The sequence below is a fragment of the Pseudorca crassidens genome, chromosome 4 (genome assembly GCF_039906515.1).
Source record: "Pseudorca crassidens isolate mPseCra1 chromosome 4, mPseCra1.hap1, whole genome shotgun sequence".
NCBI lineage: Eukaryota > Metazoa > Chordata > Mammalia > Artiodactyla > Delphinidae > Pseudorca > Pseudorca crassidens.
In genome coordinates this window covers 49,699,458-49,722,143 of record NC_090299.1, presented here as the reverse complement: position 1 = coordinate 49,722,143, position 22,686 = coordinate 49,699,458, and the positions used below count along the sequence as shown (strand labels likewise).

Genomic DNA, 22,686 nt, shown 5'->3' with positions numbered 1-22,686 from the left:
AGTTCCCAGAGACTGACAGCACACACATATACACACAATTCTGGAATTTTGCATTTAAGGAACATAATATAGGCTGTATTTCATAGTAGATTCAGTATGAGGGAGTTGCAGGAGCACATCTAAGGGTATATTCTGACCCAGAAGAAGTAAATTAATGTATGCTCATTCTAACATAGAAAATTCGAATGGAAAAATATTTTCTAAAAGCAACCACACAAAGTAATGTCTGAAGATGACTTCAAGAGAACCAAACTGTTCTTATGAGCTCAATTATGTCAATTCTTCAGTTCTTTTTCTTTCCTTTTTTATATTAATTATTGATGTCAAGCAGGAATCACCTATTAGACACCACTGAAGCTATTTTTGAGTTGTTATGTTATTGAAATTTGTTCTTCTACATGACTCTATTCCAAACAAATGACATTCTGCTTTCATCTTGATGAATTCCTGAGTAATTGAATAATTGTCCAGAAGAGAGCGAGTCTGATTTTGGAAAATACTCCAAGTCAAAGATGCTAAGAGGGGAGTCCCCATTCAAAACATGTGGTTATACAAATGAATGAAGTTACATGTAATTCCAAAAGAGATCTTAAACAACTCTCCCCATTCAACAACAAAGGTTCTATTCAAAGTTCACAATTCAGCGAATCTGAATCCAAATCCACTTATCAATAGATTACTTTTTACATAATGGAAGGGTAAGAGAAAGGTAGATAATCCCAAATAAAACAGGAAAAGCAAAGGACTCACAGTATAAAAGTTCACGAGAGCAGTGTCATCACAAAAGCATAAAATTAAATTTAAAAAAAAGGATGTCAACATAGCTTTTTTAGGATAAAACTTATATGAAGGGTGCTATTTCTTTATTAAGTAGATTAAGATTTAAATCTCTGTTTTATACAATGTTGATGGTACTTCGTAAGATAAAGCCTGGTGCATTGTTGTTCCCAAGGCTTAGGATATAAAAAATGTGTGCAAGTTCTATCCATGAAACCCTTGCCCCTTTGAGGAACTGGGTTTGTGGGAACATGTGCCAGACCAACAGAAAGAAAAGCTCTTATTTCACACAATTTTCATAGAGCCAGAAGCATTTTCAACACATTCCAAAAGCCCCTAATGATACTTCACCCAATTCAGCCTCTGAAGCTTGGTACATAATTAATGAGGTAGTGGAAGTTCTCAAGAATTAGTTTTCATCTAAATAAAGGTGCCCGATGTTTATCTGTACCCTTTGTACTCATTGTTGCCTTGAAGATACCGAGCTTCCTGTTGGTGGTACAGGGAACTATAGATTTGCTGACTAATCTTTTTATCTGATCATTATAGATTGTAACTCTCAGTCTATAACCTTTACACACACTGCTATTGTGGTTAAATAAAACACAATACAAAATAATTAACATGTTCCTATATCGATATTTCTCTTCCAGGCAAGAGCAGAAGTGAGACTTTGACTTGACAACTGGACATTCGTATTTTTAGAGAAAAATATAAATAAAAGTTGAATATACAATCTTTACTTCTTTAATATAAATTACTCAGGAAGAAATAGTATGGAGCCTTGGGGAAATCAACAGCTTCTTCAATTGGATTGCTTCTGTCACTGTATGGACACAATCTTGTTTGATGTCCTCCCACCATTTGTCTTGTATGGAGTCTTTTATCTAAATCCAAAGTAATGCAGTCATAAGGGCTGCAATTCAATAATGGCTCCACAGGAGCTGTCATCCACAGTTTGCTATTCATCTTGTAAAAGGCTTTGAGTTTTCAAAGTACCAACTAAGGTTGGCATTTCAATGCTGCTGGATAGATCGCTTAAAGTTCTTTTGTGTTCACAAGAAAGGGAGTGAAATGGAGAATGGGGTGAGATTAAATGGCCAACCTGCTACTCTACCTGACTACCTAGGGGTAACCCTGAGCTACCCAAGGGAGCGAAGACATTAGGTGATCTGACCCTCGCAGTAATGGGACATTATGATGAATGGGGGACTCATTGTGTGGTGTTTCCTTCACACTGAGCTCCACTGCTATAATTAAGAGGCAACAAATTTATGGAAATTGACACAGAAAAGGCAAAGTTAAAAAAAAATAAGGCAGTGATGAGGAACAGAATTTCTTGAAACATTTTCAGAATCAAAGCATCTTAGAATTAAGAACATCGTTAATGGATTTAAAGATGGATAAACTAAAGCTGAAGATGTGAATTAATAGGTCCAAGTTCTCATGTATGGCTGTTGCTCTTTGTATGTGAACAGCCTGGACTGGGATTACCATCACTGGACCTGACCGTTTAGCTCTTTGGCTGGAAGTATGGATATTTCCCTGTTCTATTCAGACTCAGTTTCCTAGTTCTTCCATGACCATGATATATGTACATTAGGAATGACTAGACTAATAAAGCATAGGGTAAGAGTTCCTGGAACCATGAAGTCAGTAAGCCAAAAACCACTCTCCCAGACCACCAACATTCAAATATTTGCTTGATAGTCCCTGAGTATAAAGGAGTGTGGAGACACTGAAGCCACCCAACTCCTGCACTAATTCCCTGCAATTCTGGCTCAGAGCTTGCACTTTTGGAATGAGGAGATTAGATGAGAGGAGCTATAACATAATAAAAAGAGTTCAGAGCAGTAGTGAAAACCTACATTCTAAGTCCAGTTCTGTCATTGTGATTAACTGTACAATCTTGAGCAAGTCATTTGGTTTCTAGGCTTCAATTTCCCTAACTAATGAGAGTTTTAAAATAAAAGTTTTCAAAAGTACTTTTTTTCCCCCAAACACACTATGATTCTGTGAATGTAATAGGTGATGACTATAGTTTTTGCACATGTCATAGGTTCATCCATTCACTCACTCATGAAACATCATAATAACAATACTAATAACTATGTATTGAGTTTCTTCAGTTTGTCAAAGTGCTGTGATAGTGGCTAAGGATGGAATGGATTTAAAAAGCATATTTTGTTCCTGTCTTCATAGAACTTGCACTCTAGTGAAGAAAACAGACATTTTATCTATCACAGCCACAGGTGTACATTTACAATTGTGATAAGTGCTAAAACTGCAGGGTGCTGTGAAACTCACCTAGTTGAAGAGATCAGGGAAAGCCTCCCTGAGGATGTAATAAATCAGCTGAAATCTAAAAGCTAGTGAGGTGATCTCTTTCGCCATGATCAGTCTAACCTTCTTCCTGAAAAGAATCAAGAATCACTGGAAGATTTTAAACAAGATATAGCATAATCAGATCTGTATTTGCCTCAGATTTCAGAAAGACCATTCTGCTGAAAGTATAGAGAAAGAGTTGAAGGAGAGCAAAGCTGAAAGCAACATTAATGTTCCTTGTAAGACAAAACAAGTGGAAATAATTTTCAGCAGGAATATTAGGAGATACAATAGTGCTTAAACTTTGCATTGCCAAGAATTGAGGCAAGATACAGGTAGAGAGCTGTGTGTGATTGTCCCTTCAAATCGAGCTCTGAGAGTTGGACCCTAAATTTAAAAGTATTGCTTTCTTCCAATTTGTGACGATGTTATAGAGTTTTCTGTCAAATCAAAAATGTTGGTTTAAAGAGATATAGGTTGACTTTAAAGAAAACAAGATTTCTTCATCCTTCTTCTCCCCATGTGACATTTAATGATGAATTGCCATGAGAGCAGCTGTTAATATCTGTGGCAATTATAAATAATTCTGGTGAATTCCAAAGCTGAATCATGACTTTATAATGGTTGGACTAAAATGATCATCCCACAAAATTTTGCTAGTTCTGCAGTATGGTCCATAATCTTTTAAATGTTATTTTGTGAACATGCTTCTCTGAAAGGTCACAGGTAATGGGAAATCTTGATTGAGTATTTTAAAGGCTGTTCATGGTGACTGACATATTACTAAAAAGGAGGAATTTCCAAGTAGATCCGAAATATTTCTTCAGAGTAACTTCTAAATGTTCTGTCACATCCATAGTTAAATCGGGGAAGATAACTTATTTCTGCTTGAAACACCCTTTCCAATTTTCTTATTACTCACAATTCTTTTCACTAATATATTCATCTTTCCAAATTGACATTCTCAGTGTTCCAAATTGACATTCTCAGTGTTCCAAAATAAACTTCATGTGATTTCATCTTCACTCTTTATATCAACTCATGCCTACATGCTTCATCTACCTCACAGTCTCTTAATCCAACTCCTATCATTCCTTCAAGGCCAAGTTCAAATTTTTCCTCCTAAAGGAAGATGTTCCATTGTCTCTCAATTTCTACAGGTTTTATTAGCTATAGTATCCTTGATCTTTATACCATTATACTAGATTATTATATATATAGCTATAAATATATTGTTTTTTTATATTTATTTGATATATATCTTTTAATGTATACTTAATACATATTCAATATCACCTGAAAGAATAGATAAGAGATATTTGTTGATTGGACAAAATAATACCAAATGAAGAATGCTTCAGATCCTTCAAAAAGATTATATAGAAGAGTTTCAATATAAAAAGTAAAGTTATAGTCATGATATTACCAAGGAAATTGATTGACTTGGATTAATTTTTCTAAACTGGATGTACCAGCCGAATGTACGGGATGCTTTCTAGTAGAAGCATTATTAAAATCAAGAGTTAATATGGTGATCAGGGAAATAAAAATAGATTAAGAATTACAAAACCTGGTCCCAAATCTCTGCTGCTACTTGGGGCATTCATGTAGTGAATACAGCCTTTGCTAAAATTAATGTTTTGGACCATTATTAGAGGACTTTATGGTATTAACTAGATATTAATAAAACTTAAGAGGCAGACACTCTCAGCCTTTCCATAACCCATCAAATTATAGCTCCCATGACTTTCCTTGAAAACTCTAAAATAAAAAAGAATATGGAACCTCCAATTTATTGAGGGTCTGGAAAATTATTGTAGCACTTACAGAAAACATGAAGAATACATCAGCAGAACTGTGTGGTCTTACCTTGGCTTATAAGACCCTGCATGATCTGGTCCCTGCCTCCATTTCCAATCTCATCTTGCGCAAGTCAGCTTGGGCTCTAGCCTCAGTGGATTTCAAAGACCAGAGTCTGAACATGCAGAACCCATGCGTATTCTGGCTATTCACTCCGCTTGGAATGTTCTTTGCACTGATCATTTCATGGCTCACTCCTTCTTGTTATTCACAGTTTAACTGAAATGTTACCTGTTCATATTGGTCTTCTGCCCAACTGTTTTGGAGTAAGTCCCCATCAGTCAAACTCAATCTCTATCATCAAGATTTGTTTTCTTCATAATACAGCATACCATAGTATAATAGATGATATATATGACATACACATGTTCATATCTGGGCCAGTAGAATCACTCACACATACCAAGAACCAAGGTGTGAAGAACCAAGGTGTGAAGGTTCTTCTTCATCTTGAACATCTCTGCTTTGGTCCATCCAGCAGGATAGCAGTGGTTAATCAATCTCAGGTCTTCCAGATTTCTATTACGAAAGTCGGATATCATTAATTACATCCTCTTCAAAATGCAGGAGTTTCCCATCAGGCTCTTAGTCATCCATTTAAGTACTGGAGGTGAAGGGTGAAGGAACCCCATCTCTCACCCTGGGGGGTTGGATGGGCCTAATACCTCAGTGTTCCCCAAAGACATCTTGCCTCCCATCTCCATTATTCCCCTGATGTCTTCGTACACCTCAAGTGAAGCGTGGGAGAGTTTGCTAGTTAGTACCCAGACACTACTATATAAGTTCTATTTGATGCTCAGTTTCACATCTCATGATATTATCTGATAGGTGCGAGTTTCCATCTTAACCCAAATCTCTGTTTTAATAATTCAGCACCTTTAAAAAATTTTTATAACTATTATATTTTCTTCCTCAGAAAAAGAACTTCTTCGTCAGATCCCACTTTTGTTTTGCATTTTGAAACACCAGGCAAAGGAGAAAAGCTAGAGAAAAACAACAAAGTCTAGAAGATACATGGAGTGAGAAAGAAAGAAAAACAAGCAAACAACTACAACAAAAACAAGCCCTGAGTTTACCAGCTCCAAAGAAAATATATGATCACTGTCAATTTAAGGGGAAAAGATATGTCAACTCAATGAATTAGGTTCATCAGTTCTCAAACATTTTGATCAAATTTTAAACTCTTAAAAATTAATGAGAATCCCCAAAAGTTTTTGTTTATGTGGATTATATCTATCAATATTTACTGTATTAGTAATTAAAAGAGACATTTTAAAATACTAGAATATATGTGTGTATGCCTTTCACCATCAAAGCAATATCATCACATTTCATGCAGCTTCTGGAAAACTCCACAATTCACTCATGAGAAAATAGGAGTGAAAAAGGTAAATAATATCTTAGTACTACTATGGAAATAGCTTTGACCTCTTGGTGCTCTGAAAAGTGTCAAGGATCCACAGGTATCGCAAGACTCTATTTTTGAGAACTGCTTAACTAGGTTGTCAGTAACTAATATGACTTTAGTTTATGAGGGGCTTTCAAAAATACAAATGTGAATTATAACTACTCACAGGCAAACTTTCATCTCAGGCCACTGCCTGAGTATAAACATTTCCAGAACTCTCAGCTCAGATAAAGACTCAAACTGATGGAAAAAAAAAATAGCTTGTCTGGCTTTAAATAAGTTCATTTAAGATATACCTAAATCAATTAATATTTCTTATTGTACTTTATTTATTAACTATATTCACCAGAAGAGAAATAAACATAACAATTTTGTCTATTTACATTGGTGTATAATCTGTACTTACCGATGGATCTCAAAAATACATTTATTTTTCTTTTTCTCTTTTTGAATAAGGTCTGAAAATTATTCATACCTGCAACATAAAATAAACTTTAAATTAAACTATTTCCAACAGCACTGGGGAATGTCACCTCAAAGATAATAACATAATAGTAGTTACTAAGAGCACCAAACTTGCATGAGTTCCCTTCACAAAGGATAGCCTGGCCTACTTTATGAAACACCCCAGAGGATATTCCAAGTATCAATATCACTGACTCAGACAATTTATTAAGATATTCTTCAAAAAGTATTCTCTAAGAATTATTCTTTCCTATTTTGTAGTTAAATGATCACCTCCATACTTTTTTATTAAGAATACTTGCCCTGAGGGAGGTATTTAACAAAAGTTCCTGCATGTCCAGAGTGGCAGAGATGGTGGTTAAAACTGAGATTCAGTGGATGCCCCATGGGCTTGCTGTGATCAGTTTTGGGATGAACAACTCATGCCTGGTGCGAGATGAAATTTACAGAGATTTGCATCTCAGAGAGCCAGTGTCAGCCGGAGCAGGAGCCCAGACAGCAGGGGGGAAAGTGATCTCCTCACCCAGCTTTGCTGATTCAAAGAATACAAATTTCACCCAGAGGCAACCAAAATGAACACAACCCTCCATTTTTGCCAGGATAATAGGTACACCCTGCTACAGAGTTTAGGGAAAGAAAAGAAAGACAGGAGAATCCTGAATGAGAGATTTCATTTAAAGTGGAAGTTCCCAAACTGACCGTGAATTGACAAAATTCGGTTTTAAGTCAGTGGGAGAAATAGAGCCTTGAGAACTAAGTTTATTTCAGACGTAGAGAAATAATGAAAAGTAAGTCTTTGAACTTTGCATTCACAGAGTGAATGTGATGGTGAATTTTATACTTAGTGCATGAGAATATAATTTTATATTTTATACTTAGTGCATGAGAATATAAAATACTTGTTCAGGACCATCACACTGATGACAAAATACTACTTAACGTGGGAGAACTTGAATGCAAGGCAATATGCAAGGCAACCTTACAATTTTTAAATACACTATATTTATATATTTTTAACTGTCACTTCTTCCTATACCCCCATCCCAAGGGAAAATTAGGGAGTTTCACCTGCTTTGTTTGTTACTACATTCCAGTGCCTGGTACATATTAAATGCTTAATAAATATCTGTTGAATGAATGACTGATTTGACAAATGAATGCATTAGTCAGAATCTCCTGGAAAGTTCTTTAAAGTGTAATACCCAGCCGCAGAGTATCTCTTGAGTGGGCCCTGAGTCTGGATTATTAACAAACTCCCCAGATGATTCTGATGTACTTTTAAGTTCAAGAATTATCCTGTGACTGGACTGGTGGATAGGGGAAGCATAGAAAACCAGATAAAGGGAAAGGAGACTCAACGTGTACTTGGCATTAAATCTCTGCATAAAATGACTCCTCAGCCTACCTTTGTTTTAATTTCTATCTTAATAAAATTGTGATATTTGCATTCATGTAGATCAGAGAAAATGGTGCGTTAGGCTACCACAAACTTTAAAGTTGATTTCCTACATCTCGACAGTGTTTTTTTTTTTTTTTTTTTTTGCAGTACGCGGGCCTCTCACTATTGTGGCCTCTCCCGTTGCGGAGCACAGGCTCCGGACGCGCAGGCTCAGCGTCCATGGCTCACGGGCCCAGCCACTCGGCGGCATGTGGGATCTTCCAGAACCGGGGCACGAACCCGTGTCCCCTGTATCGGCAGGTGGACTCTCAACCACTGTGCCACCAGGGAAGCCCTCTATAGCCCCAATCCTAAATCCGGTCTTTATTGACCCTAATTTGCTGCCTATTGACTGGTTTAACAAAAAATTTCAACAAGCATGGCTTTTGTTTTTCCTTTTGTACCATATTAGAGGCAGAAAATTAGGAGAGTAGGATACTGCATGAGACAGGTGCAAAAAGAGAAAGCTGATGCCTTATAGCAAGACAGAAGAAATAAAAGGAAAACAAAACAGGGTAGAGGATATCCTGTCTCTTAGAATGTCCTTTTCTCTTAGAAATGGTGGCCCAAAATCATGGAGAAAGATTTAAATTACATACAAATACAACTCTTTTTAGGAAGACAAGTAGGTGAATAATTCATTTTTATAATGATTTATATTAAAATTAGTTTACACAATCTGTCACTTGCAAACCTCAACTACTTAGAAAATTGACATTTGACTTTAAAAATGATAAGCCAGTGAGGGCATTATTGCTACCTCTTCTCTTGTTCAAGAGTCTTCAAAGTGACATATCTGACAATCTGCAAATGGACATGGTCATCTTCCCTAACTTTTATGCTTTCAAATGCTCTTTATCAATCACTAAGTCCAGTGTCTATATTGTTTCCAATTTCAAGCCATCATCAAAACCAGTGCATTAATTATCACTGTCTTCCCACTTTCCCTATCATAGTCTCGGCATAGTCTAGGTCCTCATCACAGTATACCTGTATTACTAAAGTTGGCCACTTCGGGCTACTTAGCATCCATTCCCCTGTTCTTGGTACAGTACCCTACTTTTGGCTCAGATATTAATTCTTCCACCTCACAGCCCACATGCCTCAGAGAAGCTGACTTCTATCCTGTCATAGAGGTGGGCCTTGTAAAATCTTAGCCATTTGGCCACAGCAAAATTATTTTGGGATGAGTACATGACCTAAGAGCCAATCAAAATGAAGTCCAAGACTTTTTGGTTCCATGGTTGAGAGAAGAGGTGCACTTTGCTTTTCTGCATATATACAAAGGGTGTAGTAGCCCTTGGAGGTGCAGGCAGACATCTTGGGACCGTAAAGAAATATCATTGCTGAACTTGGATTTAAGACTGAATAAATAGAGAAAAGAAATGGAAAGAGAGAAACCAGGGAATATTTTGTGTTTGACTTCTCATATACCATTAGGCTCCTTAGTAATGAAGGAATATATGAAAAAGTGAATAATATTTGTCTTTAATACAGTATTAAGAATTTTTGAAGTGCATCTATGTACATCATTTAATTTGAATGGCATTTTTCAATTACAAAAAGTAATTACATATTTTAATTTACTCTATACACATATATGTTATAATGAAAAGAGCAAAGATTTTTGTGTCAAAATTAACTGAGATTTTCATCAGACTTTGTTGTGTGTCCATTGTACTATCTTTGGTAAATCACACACTCGCACAAATCGAAACTTTCCATATTTTAGAAATGGAACTGCCACATAGCATGATCAAACAGGAAGATATTTTCACTTTATATTTTAGAATATTTATGTTTTCTAATGCATAAATATCAATGTAACTTTCAAAGTTTTAAAATAAAGCCAACTTTTAGACCATATTTTAAAAGATTTTTGCACACTTCTAATGTTTGAATCAAGAATATATTTTCTTATTTCTTCATATATATATATTTACTTTGCAAAGTAATACATATACATCATAGAAATACATATACATTGTAGTGTTACATACATTATATATGTACAAATACATGAACATTGTCAAAAATTTAGAAACTACAGAGGAACTAGAAGAAAATTAATCCTATCATTGAAGTAATAAACATTGACAATATTTTGGCATATATCCTCCAATTTTTTTCTCTTTCTGTCTTTTTTTTGTTGTTGTTGTAAGAACACTTAACATGAGATCATCCCTCAACAAAATTTAAGAGTACAATTAACTGCAGGTGTTAACTGCAGGTGCAATTTTGTACAGCAGATCTCTAGAACCCTACTACTTGCTTAACTGAGACTTTATACTTGTTGATCAGTAACTCCACAAGGAATGTATTTTTAAATTGACATTTTATATACTAATTCTAAAAATGTGGTTTCACAAAGTATTTTTAGTAGTTTGTAGCCATATTACTTATTCCCATCATATAAAATCCTAAGACTGCCTTCTCTCCGTTGGTAGGAAAATCACATTATCTTTAAAGAATTTTCTTCTCATGATTCTTTTAAAAAGCATTCAATATCTGATTTTTTTCTTGCCCAAATCAAAGCCAGACTTCATTATTTCCTAACTATCACCATAATTTGTTTTGGTAGACATTACTAGTGTTCACCAATATCTGGTTCATTCTAATTTTCAGTCATCATGCAATTGGAGGAATTCATGAGACTAGATCCGGCCAGTGGCTGTGGTCAGGTATAACATGTGAATTTCTGGGCAGAAGTAGAAAAGAGCTGGTCAATACCTTTCCAACTGTCTCTTCTTCCTCTACCACATTGACTGAGTAGATCATGTGTCTACACAGGCATAGGATGATGGGATCTCCCTCAGCCTAGATGGCTGCCTTAGTAAGTGGAGGACAGTTGCCCTACAGTTGAGGCCTCAAGAGACAATTAAGCCCTAATTTGTGAGGGCAAATTGACTTCTCTCTTACGCATCTAGAATGATGATCATATGTATCATCCTACAGAGAATTGAAAAAACAGTTCTGTTGTGAAAAACTGCCGTTAAAAAGGTGCTAGACTTGCAGTGGACTTTGCCTGAATGAAAAATAAACTTTGCTGAGCTTAGCCACTGAGACTTTGAATTTTTTTAATTTTTTTTGTGGTACGCGGGCCTCTCACTGTTGTGGCCTCTCCCTTTGCGGAGCACAGGCTCCGGACGCACAGGCTCAGCGGCCATGGCTCACAGGCCCAGCCGCTCCGTGGCATGTGGGATCCTCCCGGACCGGGGCACAAACCCGTGTCCCCTGCATCGGCAGGTGGACTCTCAACCACTGCGCCACCAGGGAAGCCCTACCCCCCCCCTTTTTTTTTTTTTGGTTACTACAAAATAATGATGTCTATCCTAATACTATTGTTTTAGGAAAATCCTACCTTGAATAACCATTTCAAATTGTCTCAGTGTGAGAAATCCCAAACCACATTTTTTTATATGCATGTAATTTAATTCTTCATTGAAATGGCCAAAATGCATCAGTTTTCTCTGTTCTCAGGGACCCACAATTACATCTCCATCTCTCTATACTCTTACAGCACTTATTTGTATTACTCTATTTATTTATATTACAATTTTCCTCTGGAAGTGTACTTGAGTAATATTTAGATAACTCTTATTATTCCAGCCTGAAAGAGAACATCCGTGATAGTCATAAATATGGTCTGTGGCTCTGAGTTTCCATTCAACGTAATTTCTAATATATAAGCATTCTAACTCCCTCTGTCTTCAGGCAGAATCCCATGTACCTCATGTGATTTCGCTGGCAGCCATTCAAATTCTGATAAAGCTACTAGTGCCGACCTCATCCCTACCAACTACCCTGAATCTGCTGCTTTTCTGCCTTGTGACTTGACCTTGACATTTCTGCTAGAATGTGACATTACTATCATTTCCCACATTGTTGTCACTTCCCTTTGTCAGTACCAATGGTCCTTTTTGAAATAAAGGGGTCCCTCTGTCTGCATCCCCACCCAGTATTACCAATGAATACTAAGAGAAAACTTAACTCAGTGTTTTGGGCTAACTCACAGTGTAGGGGTGTCTTTAATGTTCTTTCATTAGCAATGAGTTATTGATCCTAAGATTAGGAAATATGGCTTAATTATGATTTTCATTGGATGGTGGCACTTAGATTGCTGGAAATACATAGTGCTCAGTCTAGATAACCTCAAAGAATGTGGCAGACCTGAGCTTGCTCTCATGGACCTAACTGAGAAAGAGATGTGAGAGTCAAGCAAAAACCAGATGCGGGAGAATCAAAGTGGGAAAAAAGGAAGACAAGGCATACTATTTTAAATATAATGAGTTTGAGGTAACTGTGATGAAATTGGGAATACTAGTCAGTGGTTTAGAAAAATAGAAAAACACATAGCTTTAGCAGTCAGCAATATAAATGAAACTGTGGAAGTATATATATGAGGATTTTCTATCTATCTGATTAGTGACAAGGAACTGCCACACCTGAAAACGTGGCTAACTAGATACCCAAAAAGTTTTCTGCTATGAAACACCTAGGAGTATTGAATTGTAATATAATAATCATCTTTAAAAATACATAGCTGAGCTTGCAAGTAAAAAGAGGTTTCTTTAGGGGGACAAGATCATAAAAGAAGCTGAAAATAAGAAAATAAGTGGGGTGATGAAGCTATACCTACCCTGACTGCATGTATAAATCTTCTGTCACCCAGAGACTTGTGTTTCAGTGATGTTGGGCTCACTCAAGCTAAGGATTTAGAATTAGAAGCCAGAGTCCTTAAGGGGCCGTGTGAAAGTATGGACCAGAAGAAAAAATATCTGCCTGAAAGGAAAGGGAGAAACAAAGGAAACATATATTTTAGCTCAGACTTAGATGAACACAAAAGTTTCTCTTGAGAATTTATTAAAATCAAGCCATCCCTTAAGTGGAGTTGGAATTATTTGTACTATTTATATGATCTGACAAACTATATGCTAAAAAAATAATGAATTCAAAATGATTTCAGGTTAGTAGAACCCTAGTGTGTCAAGCAGAAGCAAACATAGATATTCTCTGGAAAAATGTGCTCTAATAAAACGCTTGCAGAATTTCTCCAGATAAAGCCCAACCATTTGAACAAGAATTTGTAATTCAAAATTAATAACACAAAAGGAAACAGGCCACCAGAATAAAAGTCAGAAGAATCAACCAATAATAGAAGTAGACTTCCCGGGAACTTCTGATACTGAAATTCCCAGCCACAAAATTTAAATAAGCATTTTAAAAAAATAAATAAAAAGTAGAATTGAAACATAACAAGAAGTTAGACTGTCAAAAGCAGAGTTGAAAAAATAGAAATTCTCAAAATAAAAAAGTGTAATCATTAAGATTAAAAACCTCAGTAAAAGTGTGAAATGTAAGATTAATCACAGCTGAAGAGAGAATTAGTAACCTGGAAGAAACCTGAAAAAAAAATACCTAAGATCCAGCACAAAGGAGCAGAGGTGTCAAATATGAAAGATTGTTTTAAAATATGGAAGGTAATGAGGTCATATGCTTCTAAATGGAGTTTCAGAGGGAGAGAATACAAAGAATGAGCTAGAGACAATATTTGAAGGGTTAATAGCTGTGAAATGCTCAAAGATTCTAATTCTCAGTGTGGGAGACTGCTCTTGGCACAGTAACCTAGTTTTTCAAGCCCCCCTGCATTTAGGAGAGCCATTCAACTAGTTCTCAGAAAAAGAATGTAAGCAGAAAAAAAAAATGAAATGGGCACTTACTGACTTATATAGTTACAAGTAGGTGCACATTTCCCATTCCCCATTTCTCTCTCTCTCCACTAAACATGATGAAATCATGTCAAACTTGAAGAAACCTGGATTTCAGAGTTCTTCCTTAGAGGATAATAGCCCAGGAAAGCCACTCCCCAGGAACATCTGCATTGAAATTTGCATGAGCAAGAAATAATACTTGTAGTATGTTAAATCAATGACTCTGGGGGTTATTTGTTACAGCAGCTAGTGTTAATTACCCTGACTAATACACTGAGACACAGGAAAGCCAGTGAATCTTAAGCATGGTAAATAAGAAACACTTATGGGGATTTCCCTGGTGGCACAGTGGTTAAGAATCTACCTGCCAATGAAGGAGACACAGATTTGAGCCCTGGTCCAGGAAGATCCTACAAGCCATGGAGCAACTAAGCCCATGCGCCACAAGTACTGAGTCTGTGCTCTAGAGCCCATGAGCCACAACTACTGAAGCCCATGCACCTAGAGCCCGTTCTCTGCAATGAGAAGCCACAACAATAAGAAGCCCGCACACTGCAATGAAGAGTAGCCCCTGCTCAGCAAAACTAGAGAAAGACCGCATGCAGCAACGAAGACCCAATGCAGCCATAAATCAAAATAAATAAATAAATAGAAATATTATGTATATCAGACTAAAACAATAAGAGAACAAAAGTAAAGAATAATCTTAATCAGAAACCAAGTTCTATATATTCTTCCTTTGATATATCTCTCAAAGTTGACTACTTTTTCCTGTTTCCATCACAATTCCCTAAATCAAAGCATCTGTCATCCTTCCCATAAAACACTGAAAGAGCTTCCTAACTGATCTTCTATCCTCCACTCCTGTCCCTCTTCCAATTCTTTCCTCAACTGTAAGAAAGTAAGATCTTTAAGAAGTGGAAATCCACTATTACAATACTTCTGCTGTAAAATTTAAATGGACTTCCATTTCTCCTGGGTATGGTTCAGACTTTATAATATAATTTTCAAGGCTTTCATCAATGTGACTAAGCCTACCTCACCGATTTCATCTCTTGCTATTCTTCTCATTGTCTCTGACCATACCAGACTTACTTTATTTCATTTAATGAGTCATTCTCTCATTTAATGAGTCATTCTCTCATTTCCAGCTGTTCTAGCATTCTGTTTATTTACTTGAAATACTTTCCTTTTCACCTAAATATCTTTTATGAATTCTTCAGGTCTCAATTCAAATGTCCTTTCACCTGAGAAGTTTCCTCAGATAACCAAGATTAGTTTCAATCTTTGAGTTTCACTTTGGAAGCACTCAGAATCCTCCCACAGTAGATATGATTTACTTCTACTTTTGAAGCATTTACCATTATAATAATTATTGGTTTATTCTGATTCTGGGATTGAACCTTAGTTTGTGTCTTAGGGGTTGGGTTTTTAAACTTCTTGATGGCAGTATACTGAATATAGTTGCCAGTGCATAGTAATGCTCAGTAAATATTTCTAGAATGAGGTTGAATAAATGGATGAATGAACCAAAAGAACAGAATAAGATCATGTTTCAGGAATTTTTCTGCTTGTTTGAAAGACTGGTATTTGATCTTGGTCTCTGTCAGTAAAATAATCAAATCTTGGCAATTAAAGTAAAAAAATGTCATCTCTCGGGCTTCCTTGGTGGTGCAGTGATTGAGAGTCCGCCTGCCGATGCGGGGGACGCAGGTTCGTGCCCCGGTCCAGGAGGATCCCACGTGCCGCAGAGCGGCTGGGCCCGTGGGCCGTGGCCGCTGGGCCTGCGCATCCGGAGCCTGTGCTCCGCGATGGGAGAGGCCACAGCAGTGAGAGGCCCGCGTACTGCAAAAAAAAAAAAAAAAAGTCATCTCTCATAATTTGCTCTAAGTATTAATGGACTTCAGATGCACAAAATGGTGTTAACCACAAACCTTGGTACATTTGGATTGTGAATAGTAGTATATTCACGTTCCTCACTCACTTATTTGCTTGTTTGCTTATTTGTTTGCTGGTTTATTCATCTACTCATGCATGAATTCATGCATCCAATTGTAGTGGTATTATAATGAAAATTTGTGAATGCAGTATCCAACCTAAGACTTGAAACACTCTCCTTGTCCTCTGACTTGCCCACTCTCTGATGTAAGAACTATCCTGGGTCTTGTGTTGATCATTTTTTTTGTTTCTTAGAGTTATATTACTATGTACACAGATATACCTCAAGTATATGTGTTTACTTTAGGTCCTAATTTTAACTACAGTAAAGGGTATTTTTCAGCATGTCATCTGGGACACTTTTGCTCAGTATCCTATTATTGAAATTCATTCATGTTTTTGTATGTAGCTGAGTTTATTTATTTTGCTGCTGTTTAATATTTCATTATATATATATATATATATATATATAATTTATTTATTTATTGTTTGTCCTACTAGTGGGCATTTAGTTGTTTCCAGTCTTTTGCTTTTATGCATAGCACTTCTTATGGACATTCTCATACATGCCTTTTATGGTAAATGTGGAAGTATTTCTCTTGGGTCTATATGTAAGAGTGGAACTACTGGGCCATGAGAGATAACGCCAACTTGTCTTCCAATATGTCTATACAAGCAATGTGTTTGAGATCATGTTGATTTATAATCTATCGGACACTTGGTATTAACAGACTTAATTTTTGCCAATTAAATTGTTATAAAATTTATTTCCTGGTGGTCTTGTTTTATATTTTCCTTTGCTTTCTGTTATTATAAAATATTCAAAATCAAAATGACCTACTTGCAAGTTAGTGACCTCCTTGCTTTTGAAATGGTCAGAGATTAATTAGATATTCAATTGATAGGGTTTCTTCTTTGGGCCAGGCTTAGACCATTCATCATTCATTCAACAAACATAATTTAGCATCATGTTGGGTTCTGAGGATATATCAGGGAACAAGATAAGCCTGGTTGCTGCTGTCATGGAGAAAGACTCTAAGAGTCAATTATTAATGTGATGAGTACTATGAAGAAGCGTAGCGAGCTATAGAGTGAATAACATAAATATCTGTTCTGATCAGAAGTTGGGAAGGATGTAGGGAAATCTTTCCCATAGTAAGTGACCCCAAAAGCTTAAACCTGAATTATGCATAATTTTACCTAGGAGATCAGGGATTTTGTGGAAGGGCTCTCCTCAATAGAGGAAGTAGCACGTGAAAACAGTCTTAGATTTCTGTCTGCATTTCCTCTCTCCTAAGGCTTAAACAGAATTCTAGGGTCCAAGGCAGAAATTAGTGCCTCAGCAGCCATGTTTATGTTCTCCCAAACTTTATTTCTCCCAGACAGGGCTTCCTCTGCCAAAGGAACCAAAATGTAGCCTCCAGCTGGGGCCTCGTACTACAATTAAAACATAATGATTATTGAGCATCTCTGAGAAAGAAATGCAAACTTCAGAAAACAGGTTGGGGAGTAGACCTCACATAAGATTGGCTCTTAACATGAGAGCAATCTTAACACCTCTAATACATTTTTAATAATATGTATTAACATATATATAACATATATAATATATTAAATATACAATTAATATATAATATAGATAATTTCAATATTTCTAGTCATGTATATACCTTCTCTTATTCTGGGGACTAATTCTGTGTTTTTCATTTTTGAGTTGTTTTCAACTCAAGATGCTAAGAAATTAAAAGGTTGTGAACCTACTATAGAAAGTTTTTTTTGCAGGGGGGGAGCTCCTAACAGCAGAAAAAACTCAATAAATAATCAACAGTATTTTGGGGAACCTACTAGATATTTATTGCTATTCTCTGATCTGAAAGAAGCCAGACAAACATAAGATGCCATATTTGAATCTCGTCTTGTTGGGTGTATTTATTTACATATATGTGTATTCTTTTATTTAAAAACTGTATACCCTATATAAATATACACATAATTAATTATAATTTAATATATGTACTCTAAAAATGTATATTATTTATATATTAAGCTTTCTCTTCTGAGGCCTTAATTTGGAAAATTGAACTTGTTCTGTCCTATTATAAAGCTTATGCATGGCCTTCTAATATTCTTTGTGAAATCTATTTGACAATAACAAACTTGTTCTCCTTTAATCCTTGGGACAAACAGTAATTTCTATTTATTTAAGTCTTAGTTTTCTGACTATTAATGTGCAAGGGGTTATACTGTGAAATAAAAGCTTAACAAATGTCCTCTTTGGAATATCAATGAGTTACCTTTAATCATTACAAGGAAAACGCAAAGATTCTTTGAAAAAGTAAATACTAAACCGTCACAAAACTCATTTTGGAAAAAACAAAATGAAAACATATTCATTTGACACTGCCTGGCTTACAGCTTGTTTTTAGGCATGCCATGGCAGCTATAAATCTGGAAGTCACCTTACAGCTCCTAAAATAATAAAGTCCCTTCACCACCACTCCATTCCACAGATAAGGAGACTGAGGCCAGGAAAATCAGTATGAATACAAAGTCACACAGCAACTGGATGCAAAGTCAAGCTTAGAATCCATAGCTTTTGACACCTGATTGACTGCTCTTTTCACTGTACTATGGTTTATCCCTGATAAGCAATTTCATCCCAGAAAAGTGTTTATGTCCATGGTGAAGCATTAAAAGATTTAAAAAAAAAAATTGGATTGGTGGAGTGGCCATCTTTATCTTGAAAATTTTCTTGAACTGGCATATCTGCCTGCCTACTATAACACCCCCCACACACTTACCCACTCATATATACAAATACAAACACACATAAATGATTGTGAGATACTGAAGAATGAGGCCGTCTCTTAATCCTTGTGATCCCACAGGAAAGAACCTAGTTCCTTGCACATAATAAGCTGAACTGAAATTTTCTAAGCACATTTTAGCATCCCTAAAGCACCCAAGTGTACCTGTTTTATATAGTAAGCTTCTTTTTACACTCTTCATTTTCATCCTCTCTCCTATTTTGTGTTGGGACGGGTGGCTGTCTGGCGTGAGCAAAGGAGTTCAGAATTTGAAGTCAGACAAAACTGGACTGCAATATTTACTTAAGTTTTACCATATGTGCTACATTGGAGAAGTTAATATTTTAACATTAAGCATTCAGTTATCTGGCCCTAGTTCTCAAGTAGGTTATTATACAAGTAGTTGCGTGGGCTGTCAGTTTCTGTCCATATTCTCTCAGGCCTTATATTTCTGTGCACACCAGCCTAACTTCTAACTCATAGTATCTTCATCTTTTTGCTAAGGGCTTATGTACACAGCAGGCTGATGGTGCCCTGGAATTATCTCCTGGCCACCAACACTCTCGTACCATTAGCAATAACCCCTCAAATCAGTGATGAGTGGATATTGGTGTATAAATAATCAGCTCCCTCACCCTCCATTTGAAACAACTGAGACATATGTTTGACACTGATTTCCAGAGTTCCTCAGCTGATTTATGTTCTGGTTGCCAAAATGGTAACTTGTATGATGAGGCACACGTTATTGGCTTTCCTCCTTCCCCTGACTCATTTCTCCACTCCCCTACCAGAGTTGCCTGGACTCAGCTTCCTAATAAACTATTTGTACTCAAATTCTTGTGTCAGCATCTGCTTCTGAGTGAACTCAAAGACTGAGACAGACAAGTGAATAGACCATTACAAAACAATGTGTGAAGTTCTATGAGAAAGTTAACTCAACATTGTAAATCAACTATACTTCAATAAAATAAATAAATAAATTATATATATATAAGAGTTAGGAGTGGGATTTTGCAGAAATATTGATATTTAATACACGTTGTAAGGGGCTTTGTTCAAAGAACATTTCCTGGAGTAGGTATTTAAGATGCTTTTTTTTTTTTTTAGCCACACCGCATAGCTTGCAGGATCTTAGTTCTCTGAACAGGGATTGAACCTGGGCCCCCTGCAGTAGAAGCACAGAGTCCTAACCACTGGACCACCAGGGAATTCCCCTTGTGGTGCGTTTTTTTTGTTTGTTTGTTTGTTTTGTTTTTTTGCGGTACGCGGGCCTCTCACTGTTGTGGCCTCTCCCGTTGCGGAGCACAGGCTCCGGATGCGCAGGCTCAGCCGCCATGGCTCATGGGCCCAGCCGCTCCGCGGCATGTGGGATCTTCCCGGACCGGGGTACGAACCCGTGTTCCCTGCATCGGTAGGCGGACTCTCAACCACTGCGCCACCAGGGAAGCCCAAGGTGCATTCTTGAAAGTATGAAGAGGTTAGCTAGACAACCAAAAGATGGAGGGTTCCAGTAAGGAGGAATTACAAGTACAAAGTCTTGAAGGCAAGAGACAGTATGTTATCAATGTTTAAGGAGCTGAAAGTGGTCAGATGTGCCTAAAAAAAAAAAAAAAGAGTGAGCATTAGGGGTAAATGATGAGAAGAAAGCCTGTAGAGGTAGGCAAGGGACAGACCAGAAAGACTTTTATGAGCTAACCAAGGAGATGCTCCTTTAGGCAAGAGTCATAAAGAGGCATTGCGGGAAGTTAAGCAAAGCAGTGATATCAGATTTCTGTTTCAGAAAGATTCACATTTGATAGCACTGGGGAGAATAGATTGCAGGGATCAAGATAAAAACCTGGAAGGCCCATTAGAAGCCTGTGGCAATAAGCCAGGTAAGAAATGATATGAATCTGAACAAAGTTACTGGTAGAGAAAAAGAAGAGAAAGGACAGATCTCAGAGATATTGTCTGCATCACATCAACAGGACTTTTTGACTGATTGACTATGCAGGGTAATGGGAAAGCTAGAATTTGAGAATGACTCCCAAGTGTCTGGCATTGGTGATTGAGTCAATTGATGCAACTGAAGTGGTAGTCACAAAGGGAAAGGTATGGCATGACACGGGGTGATGCCAACATTTAAGGGGCAGGCGGAGAGAGAAGAATTCCATTAGGAGACTGAAACATTGGCAAGAATTGAGACGCCAGCTGCGTGGCATAAGGACCACCAAAACCTATTCATGTGCCCACAGCACACATAGTAATTCATCACAGATCTCTTTCACTTCATCCTCTGATTTAGCCTAGAATCTTCCTCAACTCAGCACACTTGGAGTAGCAAGGGTCATAACTACTACAAAAAGCTGTTGTGTGGATTAAATAAGATATATATGTAAAGCACTTAGCATACCACTCCACAAATTGGCCAGACCCTAATAAAAGATATATAACAAATGATAGGGGTGAATGCATATAATTTGGTCATAAGAGATGGGGCAGGGGAAGCTGAGGGAATTCTCTTCTGAAAGTCTTTATTTTCTCTGAAGTAGGCATCCAGGCTATCTATAAAGAGGAACAGAGGAAGTGGTAGGGGAGAAGCATGAGGAAATTGGAGATAGTTCCAGATAGCTATTGTAGGAAATGGGTACAGGAGCTGACAAAGGACCCACACAGGAATTTTAGGGAATTGCTGCAGACCTGGATGAGGCTGGACACAGTAAATGACTTACTCTAAATAAAAAGTTTTGAATCATGGTCTCATTTTCCTTCAAATGTGAGACAATGAAACAACAAACAAACACTACACTAGCAAAAAGGAAAAAAGGGAAACAATGCTCATAGGTAAAATAATCCCTATGCTACGTGTGTTACATAAATTACATAAAGTTCACAGAAACTACCTGAGTAGGATATTATTATTTCCATTTTTTATATGAAGAAACTGAGGCTAAAGATTTTATATCAATCACCCAAGATCACATTTGTAGTAACTGGCAGCGCTGGGATGGAATTCAGGTCAGCCTAGAACCAAGTCTCTGCTATTGGCAGACATATCCTTAATGTGGAATCCACATCTCCATTTTTTATAATTGCTGATGTATTTAATCTTCTTTCTTCTCTGTTCTGATATTTCACTACTCATATTTAAGGGAATTCCTTCATAGTCAGCTATGAAGTAGACACTGAATTGCTGTTAATGATTTCAAACCAGTCTTTGTTGTCATGCTGTTTTTTTCTTCTCTTATGGTTGTGGAGTATTTGATCTACTTCAATTGAATTTGATTTAATGCAAAAAATTAAAATAAATGCCTTTGTCAGCAGAGATGAATATTCCAAAACAAAAGACATTTTAATACTATTTTAATACTCACATTTTTTATCCTTTTCTCTGTTCTCTGCTCTCCCTCTCCCTCCCTCTCCCTTCCCTCCTTCCTCTCTCTCTCTTTCTCTCTCTCTCCCTCTCTCTCTCTCTCTCTCTCTCCCTCTCTCTCTCTCTCTGCAGGTGGTTCTCATTATACACAGTCACTATGTTTAGAAAATCTCCACAAAAACTGAATCAATCAATTACAAACCACTGCTCCTAGGAGAAATACAGGGTTAGGTTCCTGTGAGACTCTGGTTACAATATTTTTGTCAACCCATAAATACATTAGCATGTTGTATCTGTATTTCTGTTTAAAAACACCTTATTCAATAATACTGTTGATTCATTAACACTGAACTCACAGCCAGCTGCCCTGTAACTTCTGCCTGAACGAAGCTTACCTGACACATGTATTTTCTCCCTATGGCACATCACAGCCTTCTTGCACTCACGCACACTAGACAGTGCTGTGCTTGGGGACGATTTTAAATGGTAGAATCACCAAAAAAAAAAGCACACAAAAATTTGAAAAACGTGGCCCTAAATAGACCACGAAAGGACGCTTATTTATGGCATGAGAGTTGAAACAAGGAAACAAAGCACCACCGTGT

At 36.9% G+C, this 22,686-nt stretch overlaps 1 long non-coding RNA gene and 1 other non-coding gene across 3 annotated transcripts in view; both read right to left on the bottom strand.

Moving 5' to 3' along the window:
• Positions 1-4,436: 4,436 nt before the first annotated feature.
• The window catches only part of LOC137223600 (uncharacterized), an 83,511-nt gene continuing 65,261 nt past the window's right edge, over positions 4,437-22,686 (bottom strand). For both annotated transcript variants that reach the window (XR_010942946.1, XR_010942947.1), the window contains 2 exons: positions 6,777-6,845; positions 4,437-5,481 (listed from right to left, as the gene is read on the bottom strand). This is a non-coding gene — a long non-coding RNA (uncharacterized lncRNA). The remainder of the gene's footprint in view (positions 5,482-6,776; positions 6,846-22,686) is intronic.
• On the bottom strand, positions 19,865-19,937 carry TRNAR-UCU (transfer RNA arginine (anticodon UCU)). Its single transcript has one exon. It is a non-coding gene; the product is annotated as a tRNA-Arg (tRNA).